This window comes from Rhea pennata, chromosome 1, assembly GCF_028389875.1.
Source record: "Rhea pennata isolate bPtePen1 chromosome 1, bPtePen1.pri, whole genome shotgun sequence".
NCBI classification, from domain to species: Eukaryota; Metazoa; Chordata; class Aves; order Rheiformes; family Rheidae; genus Rhea; species Rhea pennata.
The window spans coordinates 105,218,138-105,245,039 of record NC_084663.1 but is presented as its reverse complement, the minus strand read 5'-3'; positions in this window follow the sequence as shown (position 1 = coordinate 105,245,039).

Here is a 26,902-nt window from a genome sequence, read left to right as displayed (position 1 = left end):
GACAATTCCCTGAGTAATATATATAAAATTGTATTGTGTATTTTTGCCAATATTGTTCTTTATTTAAATGCTATTTCATCAAGAATATAAAAACAAATTTACTTCTTGCATAAGGCTGCTGAAGGCAACAGTCTTTCCAGTGATAAATATGGGTAAAACTACTTGCTCTTCTTTTTTTATGAGTTAATTATTATTAATTTACAGTTTTATAGCTGACGACTTACAACTTTCTGGGGAAAAATTTGTACGATATTTAAAGTGAGAATCAGAAAATACAATGCAGGAGAAGAACAGAGAATCTTGGAGAAAAAAATGGAGAACACACACAGCAACGAGTACTGGCTTTTATTTGAAGAACGTGTATTTATCACCATCTCTATCTTATCTACTATTGAGCCCGGTGTATGTTCCCCAGAAGTATGTCTTGCCCAGTATCATGCCATGAAGCATTAAGTAATACAAAGCAAAACTGTAGTTAAAATTCCTTATGTACTACAACGTTTCTCTACCGTTGCCTCTGAGGCAAAAAGAGGCTATTAAGTTGTACTGTAGTGAAGCCTTCAAATGTAATTTCAATGTAATTTCAATGTAATGCATTAGTATGTGTCATCTCTGAGTGCTCTATTTACTTCAGAATGAAAGGCTCACTCATGCACTGAGAGGTATATCTGTAATTAAATATGGCAATAGTATTTACAGTACATAGCCATACAGCAAAAAAGTATAAGAACTGAAAAAAAGAAGCTAGACCTCTACAAAAAAGGGTGGAGCTCAACACAGTAACAAGTACTCCAAGTAGGAAACAAACAGAAAATTAGCCTAGCATCCATACTTCTGCAGAAACAGTAAAATTACCCTTAATAAATTTAATGAAGCATTGATATTGGTCTCTCCTGACAGTATATACTTAACCTATTCATCAGTGTTATGTTTTGTAACTTTTTGTGGATCATGTCTCACAGTCACATATCTGCTCGTTTTAGACATGCATGCTTTCTAGGAACTGGTCATGCTACTGTTTGTAACTGCACAGTTAGAAATCAGTCCTCAGAGCAGAAAATGTTTCATTTTCTGTTTTTTTTTCATCCTTCTCTCCCTAGGAGTTGCTGTTTTTCCACTAGTCCCAGTGCTGTCACAAAAAGGTTTCATCACTTCACTTTTTGCTGAGGAAAACACATTCCACACTGCTCATCTTTGAAAATAATACATGTAACCATCTCGCTTTTCAAATTAATGGTTACATAATTACACTGTAGCAGATCAGCACAATAACATACATTGACCTGAGGGTTTATTTCTCACTCTTCTCATTCAAGTTACATTCTGAAACATGTTTCAGTGACACAGACAATTCTGATTTCTTTCCCACAGAGCTGTTCTCTTACGACAGAATTTTGTGTGGTATCTCCTTTGCTACCATATACCATCTAGTGGGTTTTGTTTGGCTTTGTCTTGTACATTTTTATTCGAAGAATATGCCATAAGAATGTAACCAAAATTAATGAAAATTAATAAAAAATTGCTTTCTCAAGCTATACCAGAACACGTATGAATAGGAACTGTTTGAAGAGCAAAAGTTTTGAAGAGTGTGTAGTATACACAGTCACATAATGGAAATTCTAGAACAAAACCACTCTGGTCCCATTGGACTCAATGGCAATTTTGTCAGTATTTTTTGTAAAATCACCAGTAGCCCTATGTGGGGTCATCATGTAGAGGTCCAAACAATATCTGAGTCCGTAGCAACTTAAATTTTTATTCATTTAGAATCATCTCTCAGGAGATGACTCTCCTGAAAGTATCCTAGTGTATAAGTGTAAATACAGAAATGTCTGTGCTTTCCAATAATGACAATTAAGGGAGACAAAGTGCTCGAAGTAATTGTTTCAACAAAGTCCAGAAAACAATAATGAAAGAATGAGTATGCCAAAGAAAGCTACCTCTCTTTAACCTAAAAGCCTAACTTATCTAGTTCAAATATTACGAGAACTGAAACAGTCATAGCCTAGTATTTTTTGGCAATTAAAAAAAAGTGTTGACAAATCCTTAGTGATAATAATGTTTTCATAAACCACTACAATTATTTCCAGTGCAAGTTTTTCTTTACTTTAGTTGCTCACCTTTCATGAATCATACACTGAAAGCCAGAACTTTAATGCAGCTGTTAATGAAAAGAAATATTTCTAAGTTATATAACTGCAATTTCAAAAAGTACTACATTCTAGAGCTTGACTTCAAGTATCAGAGAACCATAATGGAATAAAAGATAACCTAATGATTAAATATGCCATGTCAATGATGGTTATATAAACTTTCTGATATGCATCTTTCTGTGCATCACTTCTGGCCCAGTTCCTATAAACCATCCTAGATCAGAAACCTACATTGAAACAAAGGGATTTAAATATTTATTCCATTTAAAATAAAAGTCAAACTCCTATTCTAGACTTTATCCAGTAAGAGTATTTTTTTTGTATTCTATCTTACTTTTTAAAATCAGCTAGTGGCAAACTTTCTTCTTATATGGAAATTTCTCCAAGCTCTACGCTTCACTCATAAATTCTCTTAACTTTTTATTGATAGCATTAGTTTTATTGTCTGAATCAGAATTTAACTTTACTATTATGATCTCTTTATCCCCCCAATGATCTTCCACATGTAATTCTCTTATACAGATAACGTTACTTCTTCCTCTACCCCATCCTATCCCAAACAGCGATTCTGCAGGCTGTCATGAAAGAGAAAATATCCTGGTGGATTGAAAAATCTAGGTATCACTGTGCAAGCAAGGCCTTTTTCTAATTTTTGCATTTGCTTTCAGTTTTATATTTGAAAACAAAGAAACAGGAAAAAAAGGAGAATCTTATTTTAACCAGGCAAGATGTCTCGTAGAAATGTTGCACCGGTTTTATACCAGTCATGGTGCATTTCAGCTGTCAAGCAAAGCAGCAAGCAGCTCAGTAGGTCACTTTAGACCATCCTCCCAACTCAAAGCAGAATGTAACTGCACCTAAGCCAAGCCTAACAGCTGTGTCAAGCTCACTCTTAAAAGTTTTCCAACATAGAGTGAGCAACCTATTGCAAAGGTTTCACTTGCATTATTCATGGAGTTTCTATTACAGAAACTCATCTGCTTTGGTTGCATAAATTATTAAAATTGGATAAAATGGCCCATATAGTCATGATACATATCTCAAAAGCTTGTATTACCTTCAAAATTGCAGTTAAAGATTTTATAAGGTCCAGTTCTCGTAAGAAAAACTCTTCCATCTCAAACTCCTATCACTTAAAAAGATTTAGATTTTGTTTCTGTAAAAGAGTTAATAAGTCCTGATGACTAATATGAAAATAAGATTCTATTTTGAAATGAACTTAAAGATGTCACAGGTGGGTTTATCTTTCTAGGTAACAGCTTCAAACTTGCCATGTGAGCAGACTGCTACAATGATAAGTGACGCACTTAAAATCTGCACTGTAAAACAAAGGATTTTCACTTTTCACCTCATTGTTTAGCCTGGCCAGCTAAGATCCTTCCTTGTTTTCTCTTTTTCTCCAGAACAAAATCAAAATAGAATCATGAATCACTAATTATAACACTGAAATTTTAAAAACTTGGTCTACTGAAACAGCCCTTCTCAGCATGAACCTCCTCATATCTAGGAAAAAAGAAAAAAAGAGGAGCGTTTTTTTTTTATTATTATTATTTTATCCTGATCATCTTTGTTATAGATCTCACAGGAAACAGTCTGTGAGCTCGAGGCCACACTGAGCAAACGTAGCAGACGAGTAGGCTGGAGTGGTTAGACAGACAAGGTACATCTGTGCAGCACAGTAAGCTTGGCATTTCTGTGTCTGGCCTTCCAAAGACATTTAAGGAAAGATGCAAGGCCTGGGTAAATACTAGTATTTTTTCTACCGGATCAGTTCTGTTCTTAATGCACGTAAGCCACAAAATCAACAGTACGAAAGAAGAACGCTCATGATTTATCAGGAAACATACTCTAATTGTAGTGTTGGAAATGTAGCTGGAGAGGGGAGAAACAGCCTCCTCAGGATCCTGTAAGATGTGCATGTCAGGCTCGTTTTGTGTAAATCCACTCTTCTTTATAAACATATAGGAGGGAACACAAAAAAACCTGCTTCTGGTTTTAAGAAAATAGGCTTTCTCAGCTCGTTCCTTACACAGTGAGACTACTTTACAATTTCCAAACCAAACTTCTCACAACTTTCCACAAATCTGAGCTCAAAATCTGGTTCTATTTGGAGCAGTAAGATTACTTGCTTTGTTAAAGCAAGTTGGAGTTGCTTCTTCAATTAAATGCTGCCTATTAAGGATGTTTTATTTTTAAAAGATATGCTCATTTATTCATTCTCTGATAGATCAGCAGAGCTATCAAATGTATAGTGCATAAAAAAACACAACAGCAAATGATTATGGTTTTTTGAGGCTACAGTAGACACATGTATATTAATTTACCACTGTGTTCTAATTTTTCCTGGCCTAGGTAAACATGGATCAAAATGAATGCAAAACCTGCAAAAATATGGACGGTTTTTGTTTTTGAAGTAAAGCTTCTGAATCTCTGTATCATAAGAACTAATCATCTAGGCATTTACTTAATTTTTAATTCATTTTAATGTCTAGTTTCAGCAAGGAATTGTCTCACAGAATAACTCACAGACAGAAATGAACAGATGTTTAAATATCTGCATCACACTACTCCTCAGACACAGCAATATTTTACTCCTGGATACAAGACTCAATGAATTCTGCAAACAAAAGAATTGTATTTGCTCTTTTAAAGGCTTTCAGCTGTTTCTAGTACAGTAATCTTCCTGAATTTTGCAGGCATGAGGTGTCACTGAGATGAAGTGTTACACCTATTCATGTCAATTTGCACATCATATTATCCTCTATAATCATTTCAAAGATTCATGTCAAGAACGACATTTGAAAAGATGCAATTCACTCTAAACTGCAGTTAAGAATACCGTATTTTCCAATAAGCTGCTCAGAATGAATGATTTCCTATACTAGTATATTGTTTATTATCATCATTATTTTTATTCCAGTAAGCTCACTGTCCTTAATGATTTGAGCTTGCAGCACATGCTTGTCTCAAGCATTTTTGCAGCTACTGGACAGAGTAAGACCGGACAAATTCACTCTATTATTCAGAATGTCTTTTAAGACATTCTTTCAAGACCATTAGAATTTCACTGATTGGTATAGGGTTTTTTTCTACAAACAATTGGGGCTGATTACAAAATTATATCCTCTTCCTGTAAGATGGTCTTTAACAGCAGCGTGGAAAGGTGCGTCTGAGAGGATTCATTACATAGCTCGAGGCTTAAGGTGTAGCTCCCCTACAGGAGAGATTCAAAATGGCACAAACCCACAGGAGAGGTGAGAGAGTCTGGGTGACTTTATTTACTATTTTCTTTAAATGAGTCATAGGTCTAGAAGGGACCTAGAGAAATCATGTAGCCCTTTCTTACATAGTAAGGAAGTTTCAGCTACACCTTTGTCCTTTCCAGGTTTTATGCAACCCTCTCTTTGGGATATCCCATGGTGGAGACTCTACAGCTCCCCTAGGAAACCTGTTGGAGAGTTCTGGTCTCCTTTTCATTGGACTTCTTCCTCCCTTCCCTTCCTTCCAAGCTCAATCTTGACTATAACTGAAACCTTGAATCATCTAGCATGTTCACAGGAAAACTTTCCTCCTTACAACTAGACTTGTGAAATAACCCTGCAACTCATTTTAGCATTGGTAAAGATTCAGCTGGGGTACTCTGCCCAGTTTTGTGTCACTCTACATGAAAACTACTCACTGACTGAAACAATCTAGAAAATCATCAGTGAGAATGACCAGAGCTGTCACACATACAGATTATTATCTCTACACTTATCTTCTTTCTTCTCAGTTCAAGGCTACTGTCCAGCTGCTCCTTAGTCACTGCTATCAATTATGTCAGTAAACAACCTCAGTAACAAAGATGATGCAGAGAAGCACTGAAATCTTTAACTTTTGCAGAATCACAAGTCAATTTCTTTCCCTCTTCAGAGTAATGGACTACCACCCAACTGAGTTTATACAAACAACATTAAGTAATTATAACTATAATTACCATCTCAAAATTTTAAAATGGGACTATTCCAGCACCTAAAAATTAACAGATTGACTTTCATCAGAAAATGACAGTTTTTAAAAAACTAAATAATAAATTGTGACAAATTTGGGATGAACCAGAGAGTACACAGAAAACTTTCTGCTTCCTAACTCTACATAGCTGCTGGCAATCTGGATGCTCCACTAAAGAAGTAGCATTCAGACAGGCAGATCTACTGTTCCAATATCAGGAAGCCGAAGGTTTCTGTTCTCCTTGTCATAGGACTGTGGATATCCACAAAAGCCTCACATAAACACTGGGGGCTGTGAGTAAAATGAAAGACCAGTTTAGAGCTCCTCAGCTCAAGGTCATTTTGAAATTACAACGAAGAATAGAGGTTATGAGCTGAGGCAGACAGAACTTACACACCTTCAGGGTTTTGAATAAAGTGATACTCTTAATCACGTCCTGGAGCAGTTGGGCACATAGCAGAAGTATGACTGCTGCATCTTTTAAAGGATGTGAAAATACTTGGACTGCCTTGTTTAAATTGTTAGCCACACAATTCCTAGCTATGAGCCATTATGCTTTCATATTACAGGGATAATACCCTGAACTTAGGTAGAGAAAAGATGGTTTTCTGCTACTTGATCTGCTCTTTTCCACCTAGCCATGGTGAAATTCCAGCAGCCTATCAGATACACATAAACAGTGGATCCTTTGTTTGGCTCAGCAGTATCAAGAACATAAAAAGGAAGTCTGGAGAGCTTATTCTCTGCAATATAAACAACTCTTAATATTTTCATAGGGCAGGTTTTCCCTTACTACTGAAAATTTAAAGTGCAAATGATCACACTAAAACCATGGGCTGCTTGGGAAGCAAGACCGTACTTCATATGAATCTCGTTTTAACAGAAAACTTAGCATTCCCTGTCACACACAGGAGCCAGTAACAACCATAATGAACATAGGGCCTAACAACTAGGATTACCAGCAGGAAGTTACAGAACATTAGATTAATGAGTTAGAGCTACCAGATCCAAAACAGGAACATTTGATAACAATACAGAATTCACAGCCAAGGACCAGAATTCTATAAAATCAACTGCCAGAAATAAGTATCTACAGTACTAGCACAAAAGAAATAGAAAAGAGAAGTCCAACTTAAAACACGTGATGTAAAACAAGGACCGAAAAAAACTTAGGAATGACAACCTCCTCCTCAGAAGTAACAGTAAATAATAAGCTAATACACAAGCAGAAAGAATTTTACAGCTACTTTTTAAAAGAAAATAGTTGTGTGGAATCCAACTGGGGGAAGCCTGCAGAGCCAGAAAATATTTTCCCAATATTTTTCTTTGATTCTGACAAAGTCCTTTCTTCTGATTATAGATGCTGCTGTAGACGCCTTGTGAAAGTAACACTTTGGCATAGCCTCAAACATAGCATGAGAAATCTGGGTGCAAAGAAGTAAACAGCCATTTTAGTGTATTTTTTTTCCTGTTGCTTACACAAATCTGAACATTATCTCTCCTGGCTTTATCACGATTAAATCCTACCTTTGATTTAAAGAAGAGTTTTGCAGCTTTGAGGGGATTTTTTGTTTAAAAGATGAGTACTTTGAAAAGATCCAGAATTTCAATGGGTATGGACAATTTTGCTTCAGAACCTCCTTGGTATTAATACAAGGCCAAATGATCTTGTACAACAAAAAAATCCACTCCCAAATTAAGAATCTCAACTTCAATTTCTTCTTAATTCATCAAATCAAAAAACAGAAAACTGCAACTTTAACCTTCATAAAACATGAATTGAAAAAAATACCAACAAACAAGGAAAGGCTGCTGGAATATCGATATCAAAGGGTTCTCACATTTCCAGGCCTACCTCTTCCATTTGTTTATCTTTCATGTATGAAGCAAACACTTTTCTCCACAAGCCTCTGAGTCATAGACTTTTGTGTATTCATCCCTAACTATTCACAGGAAGCTCTTCTACATTACTCTAAAGTACAAACATGAGATATGCCTACAGTATAAGATGTTTGTCTGTATCTATACTTTGTAACTGAAAATGGAAGAAAAGTCAAATCATTAGAAGTAAATCCCTGGAGGTTAGATCTATGTGGATGATTCATTGTTCAATAATACTTCTGAAATTTTTAGAAAATGCAAATAAATGGACACATTTGGTTCTTCATAATTCTCATAAAACAGCACTTCAACAAAGAATCTACTCATGGATTAAAGTGGTGGATGGATGGAGCATTTCACTGTGCTGTTTTTTTTTCACAGGTATCCTGATTCATCTCCTTTCTCCATGGGATACTGGAGGGAATGGTCTGTTTCTCAGTATGTTACTGGTGTGCAGCTATAAACTATAAATTAAATGAGTGACAAAGGGCACTGACTAACTGGCATTACTCCTGCTGCATACACAAGCCACAGAAAAGAGGAGGAGGAAACAAGATTAAAAAGAAAAAGGAGGAAAGGAGAAAATTGTTTCTTTGTTAAGCAGCAGATTCTCTTTAAAATGGCTCACATTCCAGATGCTCTCCAACTAAAGCAATTGGCAGATAGCAACTACTGCAGATGGATCAGCACAGCTGAGACACATACACAGCTGCAAGTATTGGCTCAGCAATGTTTGATTTTGTTTCGGCCAGCCACTGTCATAGCACTTTTTGAGAGTGGGTGGCAAAGCAGTGAGAGGATTTCCCAAATTCACTGCAAAGCAGCCTGGTATTAACATTACTTTCTTCCTCATTATCTTGAGTAGCATATGACATTTTGCTCTCTCATTCAAGATATACCTTGCCATTTATTAATTGATTAATGTGCGATTTAGCAAGTATTATTATTGTTTATTAGAATGATAATTTAATAAATGCTAGTCTGATGCTAATTTACTCTCCTTCTTACAGAGTATCACTCAATTCTTATAAAACCACAAGCTGCTATCAGTCTTAATTTGAGTTCCACGCTAGTAACTTTTAAGAGTAAACGAGGAAGAGTAAATAGTCAACTGTAAAACGAAGTTCCCTAAGCCAATATTCTAATGTGGTGAGAAAGGCAAATTTAAGTTGTATAGGTGAAAATAATTCTTTGTGACATACAGGTATATTTGTCTAGGTACTACTCAGTTTAGCAGATTAACAATTCTCCAACAACAGATAAGCAAACTGTATTTAACTAGAGTATTAATATATTGAGTATCATTTAAAAGACAAATCAAGATTAAGATCTACACATTTTAAAACCTTCAGAAACAGTCCATTATCCAAGATTTTGAAGCATTACATTTTGGTTTGTGAGGACATATGGCAAAGAAAGATCACCTACGTTCTGAGTAGGAGCGTACTACTGTATCGGTCAGACTTGGTTAGAGGCCCTGATATTCTGAAAGCAAGGATTCATATTTGCATGCTTAATTTACACAGATAATCTGCTTAATTTACACAGATAATCTTCAAGTCTAAATATGGTAATTGCACGTGCTAATAGACATGTGCCCCTCCCATCTGCATGCCTAATTATGGCAACTGCATACAGGAATAATGGGAATATTAATACACTGGATATATAAAGTCAGTCTATTACAATGCCTGCAATCAAAATTGCTACAAGAAAGCACAACTTTCTCTTCAGATAGACCACTTCCAGACTGCAGTTTCCCTCACTTTTCCCCCTAGTCAGTAACATCTAATTAATGTTGAACTGAAGTACTTTCAGTCTATTGTATCTGATAATACTTTTTCCTCCCTCACGGTTAATAAAATCTTGTATAGACAGAAGCAGTCTGCTGGTTGACAAGACTGCTAATGCCACCTTCAGAAGGGTGTGACACATCTCTTACAAAAATGAAGAGCAAGGCATTTCTGCACTAGTCTGGCTGCAGAGAAGTGATTTTCTCTAAATAGGGCTGAATCAGTGTGCAACGTCTGTCAATATAATGCAAACAGTAACATTAATCTATTTGTTCCATATGGTCAAAAATAATACAGAAAAAAAAATACAGAGAAGAATGAAACCACCCATAACTTAACCATCATAGAATAAGCGCTTCTTTTCTGAAAACATTTGAGACTGCCATAGTCCCTGAAATGTTTCTTAATATTCAAAGCAAAATTGACTATTCTCACTCATCTTTCTCTAATACCATGGCAGATGCAGTAGCACACTGCTGCAATTTTTACCATGAAACATGAAGTGCGAACAAAGTGAAGTAATATGCAAGCTGATAATGTGTTTAGTTGTCATTTAGTAGCACAGGTACACATTTAATCGTACTTTAAATATTTGCAAAGAACATCTTTAACTAGTTAAAATAAATAGGTCTATAAACTACTAAATTGACTTGGTTAATAAATCAAATTCCTGAGCAAGCTTGCCACGCAGATTTGTTAGAGATTTATGCACGTTTTAGAGTACATAGAAGACTGGTCTCTGGAGATGTTCTTATATAAAAGGTGTCTCCTCGTATCCCATAAATCCATCTGTAATATTTCTACCACTTTGACTGTGGAGTCAGATTTGTAATAAGCTTTTGTTAATGCAAGTCACAGGAAAGTCTACTCATGTTCAGTTTTGGATCACTAATCTGACTGCTTCTAGGACAGGAAAGAAAATTAATTGAAACAGAACACCTTAGAAAGAATGCAAATGCAGATATACTAGCTTCATGAAGTTGATGTGTGCATTCTCCTTGTTTCCTGTATGCCTTTATCAAGCTAGAGGAAATACAACAGTTCCTATCTTGTGGTTTTACTATGAACGCATTTCAGAAAGCGCTTAAAAAACATTATTCAGAAACAACAGCAATATCTTTATGAATCAACACGAGTCCTATATAAATAAAAATTGCAAGCTTTAGTGATGAAAGACTAATTCTTCAATGTAAATCAATAACTTTTTTCTTCCTTTTTTCAGCAGGCATTTTCTTTCCTTCCCTATTCAAGATGTCCCTTTAAAAGTCACAGCTGTGATTTTGTGACACTTGTATCTCTCTTTACTCCCTCCCTTAAGATATTTGAGAGGGTGTAAGAGACAGTATGAACAAGTGTGCAGGAGAGCAACTGCAAGAGAGCAAGCAACTACAGCTGAGCTGATCTTAAGAAAAAAAGCTATCATTTTTTGCCCAGAAGTACCAGAGATGCCTTCTCCTAGAGAAATCTGAAACAGCTGCTGCCAACTGCTAAAATGCTCAAAAAAAGAAATGCACTTGTGGAACACTTATGTTTTTAATCTGCCCTGTCATAGGATTTGAATCTCTGGCAGTTTTTTATTAACTCTTTTTTTTCCATATATGACAACTGCATTCTGCCATCAGACCTGCATTTACCCCACAAATCTGACTCAGAATGGTTTTTTGCCTTTAGAAGACTACGGAAAGAATTCCTGATAAAGCAGTCCTCCAGTTTTCCCACAATTTGTAAGAAAAAACATAACAGATGCAAACTTTATTGAATAAGGAACATAAACCCATTTCAATCACTTTCATCTTGTATTTTATAATACAGTTGTGAATTATGTTCTTTTTCCATTTGTGAAGAAGATGGAACAGATGGTAAAGGCTAAGTTTAAAATGATGCACCCATTAAAATAACCTACATTGCCCAAAGACTGTTCACAAGATGACAGGATTTGTTAGCTTTTAGAGGGCTTTTGCTCTAATGAAATACTCTGCTTTGGAAGGAAGTTGGACTTTGGAATATCTTTGTTTTATCATGGGTATCACAGTAACAAAATATTGCTATAATTTTAAGGCTAATTTATGGATTTTGTGTGACTGTGTGTGTGTTTATGTATATATAAATACTTACTGGAAAGGTTTATGCTTGCAGATTTAGAGAGGTGAAACACTGGTTAAAATGATAAATGACTACAAAAACTATTCCTGCTCCTGGCTGTTTTGTTCTGTGCACCTGCTGTTTGGAAAAATGTCTTCCCTCCTCCACTTTTTTTTAATAGGATTATAGTGCTTAGCAGGCTTGTAAGAATCTCTCTCCATCCCTCTCCACTTACTCTATGTTAATGTCATCACAGCCCCAAAACACGTACTGTAGTGCAGATCTTGACAGATCATTACTAGAGGAGGGAAAATGTTACTGAACATCACAACACAGTATTTGGAAGAAAAAGACCAACAGCTACTGAAGAGACCTTTTCTTCTTTTTAGTTTTGAGAGAATTCTTTTAAGACTTGCAATAAAAACAATGTGTTGCATGACACCTGAGACACTAATTAATGTTAGCAACTGATTAATCTCCAACTGTAAAATACATTAGTCATTTAGGATGAAACCCACTTTGCATAATGCCTCTTAAGGCCCGCTTACATGTTGATACTCCTGAGCTGGAGAGCTGGAAGCATACTGATGCACAAGCAGCACACGTGAAGGGTAAGTTCAAAGTCTAGAGCCTATTAGATATCTAAATCTTCAGGGCAAAGCAGTTGCATACAATCTTCATTAGCAACAGTGCAGAAAATCCTTATAAAAGGAGCAAAGGAGGTAGCAACTGGTGTTTCAGGTTAGAGGCTGCAAAAAAAATGTAGTGGAAATACTCATCCTTTTCTTGAACTAGAAAATATGTATCTCAAGTTCCTTAGAGATTTCTAAACAAAGACTGCATTTTAGTTATGTTTTCTATTATCACAAACTAGCAAGAAAGACGGCTTAAGAAATTATCAGCGTGCAGCTGCTGCTTAACAAAAAAGTAAAATGTTAAAATGCGATGATTTACACTGAAATGACTATATGTATAAACAGAGTTCTGATCCAACTTGAAATTTAACTCTTGGCAGAAGCTGTTGATAGGAACTTAGTTTTTCAGTTCTAGACTCCGAATTAAACACTTTTTACGCAGCTCTTCCTGAAATACCTGGTAAGTTGTTCAGCTAGTGAACATAAATCCAGGAGATCAAATATGGCATCTACAGACATAACCTAGCCCTTCAGAAAAACCTTGCCTAAAGCCTGCCTTCAAAATGCTGACAGTGAGTGCTCCTTTCTGAAAGGTATTTTTGCTTACAATATTATTCTACACTTCAGAATAACAATCATGAATCCCATTCTTGTTTAAAAACCTATACAGTTTTTAAAAGTGACATGTTTGTATAAATTAACATACATATAACTCAGAAGGAAATTCTATCCTTTAAAGAACTAATATAATATAAAACTAACAGGAAAGCTAATTACCAGACCCTAGATCCTGTTAGAGAAGAGTATTTTTAAATAAGCATCTGATTAAAAAATAAAAAAATCTTAAAGTAACAGGATTTCATAAGCATACCAGCAACAACTTTACAGCCAGCTCGTTAAAGATTAACGCCATCATCCAACTACTGTATCTTTGAGAGAATGAACAATTTCCATTGCTAAAATATTTCCAGATGAAGAAATTAAACTGATAAAATATATTTTTATAAATCAAAACAGGTCAAGCAAACAGTTTCAGGATTAACCAGTGCACACATTTATACCTAAAGACTACGGGTTTTTTTCTTACTAGTTCTAAGTTGTAGTTAGAGCTATTTCTATACTTCCTCCTCCTCTTTCAAAGCCTAGTTCGACATTTTTACCAATAGCAATAGTAAACACACTCATATACAGTTAAGTAATAGTACAGAAGAGTTCACACCACCAACTTTTTGGAAGTTGCAAAAAAGACTGTTCATTTTAGTAAATAAAAGATTTAATCAAAATTGTGTTATTTTCCAAATTGCACCATGCTTTAGTAGAAGGTGGAAATTAAGATCACCACTAAAATAAATTGATAGGAGCCGGGGTGGGGAGGGTGGCAAGAGCCATTAAAAGGAGAGCAGAAGGTAACAAACCATTTAGGTCAGATTTTGCTTTAATTTATGCTGCCTGGGATGCAACACAAACTACTGATAGAAGATTCTGGTCAATGTTTTGTTTACAGAATTCAGAAGGAAGACGAGAACCATGTCTGTAGATCTCTGAAAAGGACAAAAATCTCAGGCAGTACCTCTAGAAATCTATTGCATAATTACAGCAAGAAGTTATTTTAATCCTGCATCTACTTTGACAAGAGACCACACTCTGCATGGGCACAGTGGACCACTCTTTGCTATGACCATTCAAACCACTGCCACGCATAGTAAGTACAGATTTTATTGTATGGACCACATCAGTTTGTCAGCCTCTTTCCCAGAAACCTCTTCCAAACTTTAGTATGAATTATGGACAGTCAAGAACATGTGTGCATGAAGTACAGAACAACAGAGCAAACACCACTTTGAATAAGCATTTCAGCTTTTACTTTACAACCTGCCAGGAGCATGGATTTTTTTGAACAGATGCCTCCACAACCAGTTGTTTCACACACTTCCCACTGGAACTAACAATATTCCTTTCCATCAGAGGCTTCAGTCATAGCCATTACTCACCTCTCCTCATCTACTAAGTCTCATTCTCCCTGAGATTCTGCTCTGTTTTCAGGGAGAGGAATGTAAGCAGTATTGATGCAGAACTATAGAAATACAGCATGGGAAGTTTGCTCATCTGCTTACTAAATTCCAGCAAGTTAATTTTAACACACCACTGCTGCTCCTTTCTGCGTATGTAATCAATGGCAAAAAACAGCTTTTAATTGGTTTTGCACAGTAAAATAAATCATGCAAATAGTAGTGGTGTCCTGCCAGCATAACATTAAAAACACATTGTGTCGTTTCAATCATCTCCATTATCACCAATTCTAGTAATTAAGGAAAAACTATGAATCTCATGCACTTTACAAGATCCAAAAGCTAAACTCAGTGTTCAATTTATCCCCAGAAATTCTCATTTTCTCCTAATTTTATATTCCTGGATTTTATTTCCTTTGTCAGATTTCCCTTCTTGCCCTCCCTCCCCAGTCCATTACATTTAAAATCCCCTCTTTTTTTGTCATCATGTATATATATCCCTTATATTCTCAGACACTAGGTAGGCTCTGTATCCCTCACTCTTCTCTTCCTACATCTCTCATCTTTCTTTAGATTCCAAGCTCAGAAAAAGAAAACAGAAATACTCTGCGAAGAGAGTAGTGTTTTTTTCTGAGATATGCTGAGTGGTGACTGCAAGTCAAAGCCACAGCTGTGGGGATTTGCAGACAGGGAGACAGCAAATTCCAGCAAGTTTGTGACTCCCTAAGTTTTGTTGGGAAAATACTAGTTCACTGAATCAGAATATTTTCTCTAAAAACTTTCCTACACTTCCAAACTTTTCCCATATCCAACACAAAGGGTCCAGGGTCCTAAAGATCACTGCAGGCTTGGGAGTGAGCCCCTGTAACTCCAGAGTTGATAGCTCTCTGACATGCAACCCCAAGAAGCAGACTGTTACCCAAACAGCAGTTCACAAAAACTAATACTCCTCCCAGGCTCACTGCTCCAAGTAGCAATGAACTCTCAGTTTCCTGAGCAGGAAGCACATCACCTTTAGAAAATACCATGTGATCATCTTTTTCCAAAGAAAACTTTTTTACAGCTTTCATTTACCGAATTTGAATAACCCATAAAAAAGTAGCCATTAATTGCAGATTTTAATTTTCAATTGGTTGTCAATTGTAGATTACTTAACATTTTGTAATGTAGCACCTTACAGGACTGGCTATTTACTTAACATGTTAAAATTCATAGTCCTTTTCCTCAATGTTCTCAAGTTATTTTATGAACATTCATCTCAACAGTTGTGGGAAGTAAGTATTTTATCCTCATTTGTCAGATAAGGAAACTGAGATGCAGAGCACTTAAGTTACTCCACATGGTTTCACAGAAGAGACATTTCTTCAGCAGGAACACAATTCGAAGTACTTGACTTGCAGATTTGTACTCTGACCACTCCATTATGCTTCTGTGGCTTAAACAAACAACCCCCCCCCCAAAAAAAAAATAACAAAAAACAATAACACGTCAGCAGCCATTGTCCAGCCAATTCTATTTAAATCACTGCTTCTCAGCTGGGGATCTGATCAGGAGAGCAGTTAGGCCTACTATGCCCACGACTCCTGTAGTGCTCATCTCTACAGCAGCCGCAGCATAACACACATTTATAATGGAATAATGGACGGCTGAACTGAAAATAAAGGTAAGCTACTTGTTTGAAACTTTCACCTTATTTATTGTATGTTTATATGCTTGCACAGAAGGCCTCCTAAGTTGCTGTTTGAGATCCAAGTCAGAGAGAACAGTATGATCTGCTAAGCCAACAAATACTCTTACTGATGATTATAAGCACATCCCTTAGCATTTCCTTACAATAAGAAAATTGCAAAGTAAAATTGAAAAACTTTACAGTCATCCACAAAGGGAAACAATTATGCTTGAAAAAGGAAGCATTTCTGGTCTATATAAGAACAAGTTGAAAAAATAACGTTTTTAAAAAAATCAGTTCTTCAAGTATAGGATTCAAAGTCTCTCTGACAGTTAATAGTAAGGATAGCTGACATATAGCTACTTCCATGTATATGCAAATGAAAATTAATACTGGTGTACAAAAGCAACACTCATATCCAATGATTAAGAATTAAATATTATGTCCTAAGTATTACAGCTATTCCCAGCTTAACAAATGAAAAACTACACTATGCTCAACAATTGCAACAATGGGTGTAACTGGCCAGCCCAGAAGTTCTCTTTTCAACTCCATTTTTTATTGACAGGCACCTCTATATGTTTATTTAAAACGTATGAGTCACCAGCCAACTGACTTACTGCAGTCTTAGCTTAGGTGACCATAAATATTGCAGAGATAAATAAATAACCATCTTAAAAAAAAAATGTTTAACAGGGACAATGTCCCATATTGCACAAACATACATATACACAAAGCCCTCAAAAAAATATGTCCTCAAATGTCTGGATGATTGCACAGTTCCCTGCATGTCATCAAATGCTCATACTGATCTTCAGTAGTAGATCCTGTATCGATTCAATACAGGATGAGGAGTTTAACCACTGAATAAATAATTTCTTTAAAAATTGTTGGAGGTACATGCAGAGTCATGACCTACAAATCTATACTACTTCAGTAGCGTCCGTAATACAACTGCAGTGATACAAGGTCTTACACTATCCATTTAAAAAGAGGCTATTTCTATAACGAGATATTCTGAACCATTTAGCCCAAGAGTCCATCTCACTACATAGTTTAAGCAGTACAAGGAGCATATATTGAATGAAAGTAACAGAAGTGGAAGCATCCGATGGACTTGTAAGGCTTATGTTCACAGAGCTAGACCATGACTCTCCCCCTCACACCCCTCCTTTTTTTTTGTTTTTTTTGTTTTGGTTTGGTTTGTTTTTTTTTAATTCTTCAGACCTCTCGACAGGGGGGAAGATAAGGTAGCAACCTCTCTTTTTTAGCCACCTCTCTATGGTAAAGAAGCTTGAGGGCTTGTATGCACAGTAAAGATACTGAGGTACCGTGTACTTTTTGGATTTAGAGCACAGTGACTGACTATGAAAATCTGTATTCAAAACTATAAGAAGTAACAGTGTCCACATGGAAAAGCCACTGTTTTATATACACAGGGTACACTAATACTCCTTTACAGACAATATCTTCATTCCTTCTTGATGAGCACATTATTACTTATCTAGGGACAACAACAAGTACACACATGCATGGAAAAAGAATATAGAGGCATTCAGAATGGAAGAATAAAGGGCACGCAAAATGGAGGAAGTGTTTCAAAGTCAATGTGTTCAGACTGACTGGAGTTGGTTTATGCTTTAAGGAGCATCTGCTGTTTCTTTTACATGGTTAATTCTACTTGAAAATACACAGCGATCCTAAATCCTAGTAGAACATTGAATTTCAGCATCATTCTAAAAACTAGTATTTTCCAAAATAACAGTTTTTAGATCAACAAAATGATATTGATTTAATAAAGGAGTATGTTTAATTTCAAATTACAGTTTTATTTTACTTTAAGGCATTAAGCCTTTGAAATGAAAAACAACGCTGCATTTTGGTAATATAAAATATTGTCTGAAAAAGAAAAGAGACAATGTTTCAATGTTTTGTAAATATTTTCACTGAAGCAAAACTTTTCTGTCAGCAAGAATATTTTATCAAAAAAGCCTGATTAGTTCTTTAGATTTAAAAATCTGTAGGAAGTCTACTACACCTGCCCTCACTGATCACAAGTCATCAACCTGCCCTTCAAAATGCACTTAACTTCAGACCTGCCATACAAAAGATCATAAGCCATCAGCTCCAACATGGGGAGCAGGGGGGCATGGCAGAGCAGTATGACAGTAGGAAATTGGCTGGCTGGGTGAAAATAGCTAGATAAACCCCCTCGACAGAGGGCTGCAAGAGCTGCATCACACTGGCTTCAGACACTCCACCAAACAACCAGTGGGAAAGGAGAAAGATGAGATCACTGGATCCTGGCTTCTCCACATCAGTGTAGTACCTAGTAGGGTGTCTGCACTGAGACGAAGTACAACATCCATCACCCCATTTGTGGCCATGAGTCATTACACCCACGACTATTAGGTGTAATTTGGCCCACATGAGTTTCTTGCATGCAAATTGCGTATTTATGGACACATACTTACCCCGCAATGCGCTTGCATACATGGTATTTCCACAGTTGATCTGGGTACTTCTTGCTCTGCCTCAATTAAATAAAAATTAATAGTAACAATTCTCTAGTCCAAGGGCCCCAGATTATTTGAGGAGAAAGAAAAGTTATCTACTGAAAAGAATAAGAAGAGTTTGTTTAGTTTTGTTTATTAAATGTTTTTCAGATTTAGATATAGGAGCACAGTGCTGCACGAGGTCATAATTTTATCTTAGAAAAAGAAATAATATTGCTAGCTTCAACATCTGGCAGAAGAGTTGTATTTGGAGAAATGGCTTCCTTCTGGGAAGAAAAAGGTCAGCAGCTTGATGGTATCATTGATGTTTTATTTTGTATTTGATGCAAGGTAGCAATTCTTTCTATGATTATTTATATATAATAAACATAACTCATTTTATAGACTATATACAGATTACGGGTTTAGTATACAGTATGTCCAGGAGAAAATGGGAACTTTTTACTCATCCAGGATATCTTTATCGGAAAGCCCAGTTTAATAATTAGATTATAATTTATTACAAACTATCAAGCTCAGAAGACAAGAAGATCAATGAGGACTTCAATCTGTAGAGAGTAGATCTAAATCTATGCTAGTGAAAACACATCCTTTCACCATTAAGGGTAATTGGTTTGAACTGAAAATGTGGATGCTTCCTCAACAACTTTATCTGTGTTACTCTGCATTTAATAGAAGAAATAATAATTCTAGTAATTTAGTGAAAGATAATTACAGTAAATATTTAACTGAAAAAACTTGCTCTTGTGCCAAATAAGATCTATAAATAATTGAAGTATTTTGTTCATAAGCATACCATATGAAACATAGTAATAACTGCAACCAGTTCTACCTGAAGGAAGCAAAGGGCTGCTAGATTGGCTTGTATATGGTGTAATCGCAAGCAATCCAAGTAACTTTTCAGTTAAGAAATTCTATCAGCTTACAGTTCAAATATGCTAACTAATCCAAAGACGCATCAAACCCATATAAATTGGATATACAGGAGCCTAAAGTAGAAAAGACACCTGAAAAATATAAAACAGGTTTACCCTTAAGAGAAAAATCATTTTCAATTCAAACTGACAACTGGTTATTTGCTAAGCTAACCAGGTAGGATCTCATTAGATTAGCTCTTACCTAGTATTCCCATTTTGTTAAATCTAGAAATCTTCTTTTAAAATGAATAGCGTAAGTAAATTTAAAAGATCTGGAATAATTTCCATAAAAATTCTCCCTACTGATTTCCCTGCTATTACCAGGATTTCATCTCTCCTTCTTGAATCTTCATTAGATTCATGTCCACCAGTTTCTCTTTAATCAAGCTACCTGTTGTCGTAATTCTTCTATGTCCGTCTTTCCTTTATGTTTTTACAGGATATCCAAACAAGGATAATCAGTATATTCTGTACTATACTGATGCTATAATGACTGTATTGCACATGCTCCTGGAGTTTTCTAAAACACTAAAGATTCCATTCTGACTCACTCTTATCAGTATGTGCCCAGTAAGCCCACTGTCTGCCAGAATTACCAAGCACAAATAGCACGGGCAAGCTAATAACTCACAGTCATTCTGATACCTAGCTACATTTTGCAATTAACTAAACTGACTTTTACACGAAGTGATTTAAGGTGATTATGTTTCCATAACATCACCCACGTAAGTCAAAAACTCCCAACTCTCAAAATATTGTTTTAACCCACAAAAATTTTCCCAAGATACTTATTATGATAACAAAGTCCTCTGAATTCTCCACTGTATGATACATTTTAGCAACTACATTTTAGAGTTCTCCACCTCCCTTTCTTTTGCCAACATGACTTGAGTGACAGCCATCTATGCCTGCAAATTGCGGAGTTCCACAAGCTTTTAAAATCTATTCACGTAGATACTCCAAATACATTTGGCTGTGGTGCACTGCCCACTGCATGGGTGTTCTGGGGCAGTGAGGCAGGTGGAACCCATTACAGAGGTCAACATGACCGAACAAATGAATGTGGGAATTTAAAATAAGAAAAATGAAATCAGTGGTGTCACTCACATCAAGACTTAGCACAAGTACTATTCTGCTACTGAGCAAAAGTGAAAAGAAGCTTTTCAAGTCTGTAAGAAATGTAATCAACACCTAGAAAATAAATATTAGAGGTGAGAGTTCCTGCTTCTATCAGTACCCACTGACTTTTCCTTCATACGAGAAAAGACGTCAAGGAAGATGAAAGAAACTACAGTGCAATGAGCTCAGGACAGGCAAATCGCACTGACTTCCCAGGCTGCTTTTGGAAGCCACACTGGTTTCTACGAAGCCGCAGCAACACTTTTATCAGTAGCCAAGCAAGTCAGTCCACACAGGTCTAAGCTATCCTTACAAGGGTAACTGCAGTGCTAACAACGTCATTATTGCTCAAAATTGAGAAGCTGGTGTAATCAGTTCTCACTTGTGATGGAACAGAAAAGGGGTAATTCAAACATACACTGAAATATTATCATTACTAGTTGGGTGCAAAGTAAACACTAGAAAAACACACAGAGCATACTGCAAAAAAGGATGTACTCTAAAAATCAATTCCCTAATACACGGTGCTTATTACAGGTTGATTTCAATGTCTGGCTTAGAACAGTTGTAACAAAGGTTCTAAGCATGTTCTGAAACATTAAAGACAGGAAGTTGAAGAACAAGGTCATTTACGGGCTAGAATGGTTGTTCCTACATTACCTTGAGCTAATCTATAGATAACTGAACTTATTTACAATAAATGTAATAGTCATGGAACTAATCTATGTCCTGGAACAAGTGTTTATGAAGTATTAGCATAAAACACAGTCATAAGAAATACCTAGGCCAGCATGCATGTAACAATTAAGTTGTATAACTGTTGATTAAATCAAACTTAAACAAGAAAAAAAGCGTACACACAGATTATTATTATTATGAGTATTTCTGCTACCAGCACTAAAAATGCTAGGTCCAGAAACTAGTCCTTCTTCCTGGGAGGTTTTTTCCATCTCCAAAAAAGAAAAATATAATTTTGGCAGACAGTGAGTCTACCTTTTCAAGATGTGCAAAGCTGTACAGTCATTTAAATAAAATTATCTAGATCTACAGAAAATATTTTCGTGCCTCTAAACACAAAACGTATTTTTTATTAGATATATAGCCCCCACCCCCCCAAAAAAATCTGTTTTGTCTTAACATGATTGGTGAAACTTTCCATTACGTCTTTCAAGAAGTTCAGAATTAGTATCAACTTAGAGACGTTTTTTTTTAAAAAAACATGCCCAGCTCAGGACAGTTTCTGTCAGGTACAAATTTGCTGATGTTGCAAAACTACCATGGCTTTAGACCTCCTTCACAGTCAACTGCTGTTAGATATAATTTTTGCACTATCAATTCTGATTTTTTTAAAAATAAAAATATTGTAGTTTTCTCAGTTTTAAGTTCCCTATATTTTTTGAAGTACCATTTTGTAATATCAATTTTACAGTTTAGTGTTAAAATGCTGGTGACTATTTGTGACTAATCACATAGCTTGTCAATTACTACACAGGAATTCACATCTGTCACTGTTTAATTGAAGTGTTTTGTGCTCACATCTAGAACAGACAAGGAGGGGAATTATGCCTAAAACATGCAGTAAGAAGAGAAGCTGATGAATATTCCATTTCCAATCTCTTACCAAGTGAAGTTAAGAACAAATTCTTTTCACTTAAGATTAAAAGGACTGGACTCAGAGGCTGAGAAGCTGCTACCCTCATCCCTGACAAGCAGCAACTCGTTCCCCGCTCAGCCTATTCATTTTAGTATTACCTTGAGAACACACTCCATGATTTGTGGACAGTGGTTATAGATACTAGATGCAGGTTAGTTATATTTTCTTCTTCGTTCATACATCAAGTTAGTCTCCCTCTCAGGTCTTCTTTTGCTAGATACCTTCATCCATTCATACCAACAGCTTTGTTTTGAAGCTCTCTGTGCACTGGATTCATTTTCTTTTACCATCTCAACTTCATCTTCCCTATTTTTTAAGAGAGTTAGTACAACTGCTTTATTGGAGCTCTTTCATATTTTTATTCATTAAGTATTGCTTTAAATGAGGATAAGGAAGAATGTTTCATATGATCCTACTGTAAGCAGTATCAAATCTTGGAATATGATAACTCACTCATAACATTTGATTTGTATTCCATACAGCGGAAGTTTGCATAAATCTGTATCTTTAAGAGAACCTCTATGAGCATGTGACTGGACTGTCAAAAGCACTATCTTTAATTGCAAAATGCTAGTAGACATTTGCCAGCTCTCAGAGGAGACTGGCGAGATCTTACTCTATAATTCTCTTTTAAGTCAGTAAGTCTGTAACAGCAACTAAGGCTGCAACTTTCATTTTTGCTCTTATTTTGTCTTTATTTGGCCTTTATTTTCAGGGTAAGAGTCTGGACTGCCTTCCAAAATCCAAAAATACTAATAACAATATTAAAATTCTAGATTTTGAATCAGTTCTCTAGTTGAAATAAGCCTGCATAGGCTTTACCATAGATTTCTGTAATATTAGAAAAACTTCACAGTATGATGTCAATTTCTTTCTGAAACCTAAAGTCTTTTGCCATAGTTGACCAAGTAAAGACTTGGAACAGTATCACCTCTCACACGCTCAGGCGATTTCCCTTTTAAAATTAGCAGGAGTGGGGGGGGGGGGAGGGGAGAGGAAGAAATTTTTGAGTTTTACAATTTTCTATTATAAATATTTTGTCAATTGGTTTCACAGATTTATCTTTTATCCTCATTACAGTGGCTAGTCCACACAAAGGACTAACTACTATCATCATTCATTTGGAACATACTTTAAGTGACAGAAATAAATATGATGGGTTTCCATAGTTACAATATTGCTAGTGACTTGTATTGGTAGCAATACAGTTCCACATGACTGACTTTCTAGGAGGGTTTAGTCTGCCTTCCTACACAGTGGAACGACACATATTTGAGTGTCCAAAGAAATATTAGAGTCCTGAGTTAGAGCTCTGTGCTATTCTTTCTTCCCCCATGTGTGTTGGATTTTCTTTAAGCAACTACTAGGCCACAGAGAAGAACAAACTGAAGGAAAGTGGTAACATTCCATAAGATTGGGTATATTTTTCTCCAAATTTCTACCTATAAAACAAGCCGCTATTATCAAAGATTAATGGAAGTTATTATCAACAAATTGCATGCATTCAATACTACCATCTAAAGCTGAAATTTTAAGTACATTTGGCTTTTTTTTCCCTAGATTGCCTCTTATTTGTCACACTATTCAGCTTACTATCAAGTCAATTAGTGGTGTTACCAGATTCCTTGAGGCTGCTTTCCAAGACTGAGAACAACTGGCATTGCTAAAGCACTATGAAGTGACTTGCAATGCCACTGACATAGTCACTGACTAAAGAGCTAGTAGAGCCCTGTGCTTTCTACTTCCAAACAGGAATTACAATTTATTCAAATGACAGTTGTTCATCACTTCCATTTCTTTCATGTCTGGAAGCTAGTATTTTAAAATGTAGAATTAAAAAAACAAAGAGAAAAACATTTGTCCAGAAGACCTACTTAAGTCAGGCAAATTAGCCTTTCTGCAACTAACATAAACCAGAGAACTCACAGGCCTAACAACCTCTGCAACATCTACTCAGAAATTTCTCTATACATACTACCCCCATCAGGTCTCTGCTCTTTTTGGTCTTGTCTTCTCATAGGAAGTAACTTCTGTTTTCCTTTCTGTCTGTATGGAAGCCAGTTAGTAGAAACTGTACCTTTTTAATTTTTGCATCTGAATGTACCTGAAAGCTAGTAAACAAGAGTCCTACACTGCAGCCCTCAAAAATAAAGTTTTAAACATAGTGATCACTTCTTCAAGAAATATAGCCTTAACGCTATACGCTATAGCTTATCAGTCAGCAGAAATACTATGCTTCCTAGGAAATTTAAATATTTCAGTTGAACTTCAACACAAAATACTGCATTTCTGTGGTATTTATTCCAAATTTTAATAATCTCATTCTACTCCTTTCCTCTATTTCCCTTTCCATTGCATTCACTAAAGTTTTCATCGTATTTCTATGTTTTCCTTTTTAGAGCAAGAGAACAACCAAAGCCAGCCAGAGAGAGCTTGCCCTTGGAAATGGGCAGTGCTGTGTATCTAATTTGGATTAGTCATGCATTCATTCCAAACTAAAAGCAATGTTTATGCTTTTTACTCATTATGCTTTGGCTCTACAGCAAGTTCCATATTCATTAACACAAGTTGGCAGATCGGAATTTAGGCTGGTGTGGGATTTATTCAGGAAACACGGGCATGAGGGAACATTTCTTTCTTATAAGAGCTGTACACACCTTCTCATGCGGATTTGTGAGACATTTTATTTGCATGAACAGCTGTTGTCTTACCTCATTTCTGCAGCAACAAATAGTACCATGCAAGAAAGCTGCCATAAGAGATCCTGCTCTTATTCTTCAAACCACTACACCATTTCTCTTTGCAGCTGGCTCTCCATAAACTGACTTTTTTTAAATGTTATCATTACAGTATTTTCCAATTTTATTACAATCAGTATTACAGAAATACCTGCATTTCACTCTTGTAGATATTTGGGGGGTCATATAGCAATATCCTTTTAGTTTTTAACTATGTCAAGAATGTTTTTACCAACTATTATTCATAAATTATGAAACTTAAAGAGTGGAAAACGATTCAATCAGGTAAACAGTAGAACTTCTAAAGATCAAAATACTACAGATCACTTTAAGAGTTTGAAGGAAAAAAAATAAAGGAGGTGTATGTTAGTATTTCACCTTTGTAACAATTTCAAAGAGTGAAGCAAAATAGACAAGTGTTCCAGGCCTGCAAGAAGTAGTAGTAGTTGAAGGGTTTTTTTTTTTTTACTATACAAAGTAGTAGTTTGATTACTTTTTTCCCAGAGATTTTACATAAAAATGCTATTACAGTTTGCCTCTAACAATGATTTTCACACACAACAAACCTTTGTGATTACTGCCCTGTATTAAACAATTTGACCCTCTATATACTTATGTCTCTTCTAACATTACCTGTTCTCTAGGCCTATATCAAAAACACACTGGTAGGGTGGTAGGGGGGAAAGCAGTTTTCAGTTACTAGTGAATTAAAAAAAAAAAAAAAAAGAGAGAGAGAAGAAGAAAAGAAAGAACAGTGAATTTCTTTTTTAAAAATAGATGGTTGGAGCTTTTTAGCTTTTTGTCCCTGCCCTTTCACCCCACCTTCTCTAACATGCTCTGAAACTCTGTTCTTGTACTTGTAAAATTATCTCTTCTGATAGCTTGCTAGTTATGATACAGCACATTGTTTTATTCACCCAGAAACATAATGAGAAGCAGGACATCTTGTCTATTATTAATAAAAAGCATTATTTCCAGGATGACAAACAGTGAAGTAGTCTGGGATTTGTAGATTATCAAAGAGCAAAAAACAATTTTTGAAAAAAATCACTGGAAAATATTTCCAATTAAAGGGAGTACAAAACTAGAAAAAGTAGCACAGAAGAAGTGAAGAGAAAAATGAACACGCAAAATCAAAACAACACATCTGCAGCTTGTCTCTCTACTTTTCTATCAATATAGTTTGACTTCCCCTCTTCTTCAGTCCGAGGTTACTTTCACTGATTGCTTCTTTAGTCTCTTCCTCCTTCCCTGTGGCATCTCACCAAAGCTAAGATAATAATGCACCTCACCACATTTCCTTGCATCTTAGCAGCTAAGAGAACACCGTAGTCATTTTTCTCCGTATCATTTACTCTCATTTACTCAGAGTTCACTTCTGAGAAATCTTAAAAAGGAAGAAAGAAAGCGAAAAAAAAAGTACTTTCAAATAAACCGATTACAAACTCAATTACAAAGGAGGGAGACAAGAGAAAAGGATGGAGGAAGCCTAGCCATATATTGATGAATCAGAAGCTCATCTTGCTTCTGATTGAACTCAACTGGCAGTTGCTGAAATGCTGCTGTAGAAAGGTCAAAAGAAATATTAATATACCTTTCTAAAGGCTTCCTATCACTGTTGGTGACGGCTTAAAACGAATCTGTAGCTAGAACATCTGCCTGTTTGAAGGATCACACCAGATGGACAGTCTTTGAATCACAGACCAAAGATCACCTGAAGTTCTTTGAACTCTGAACTTCATTAAG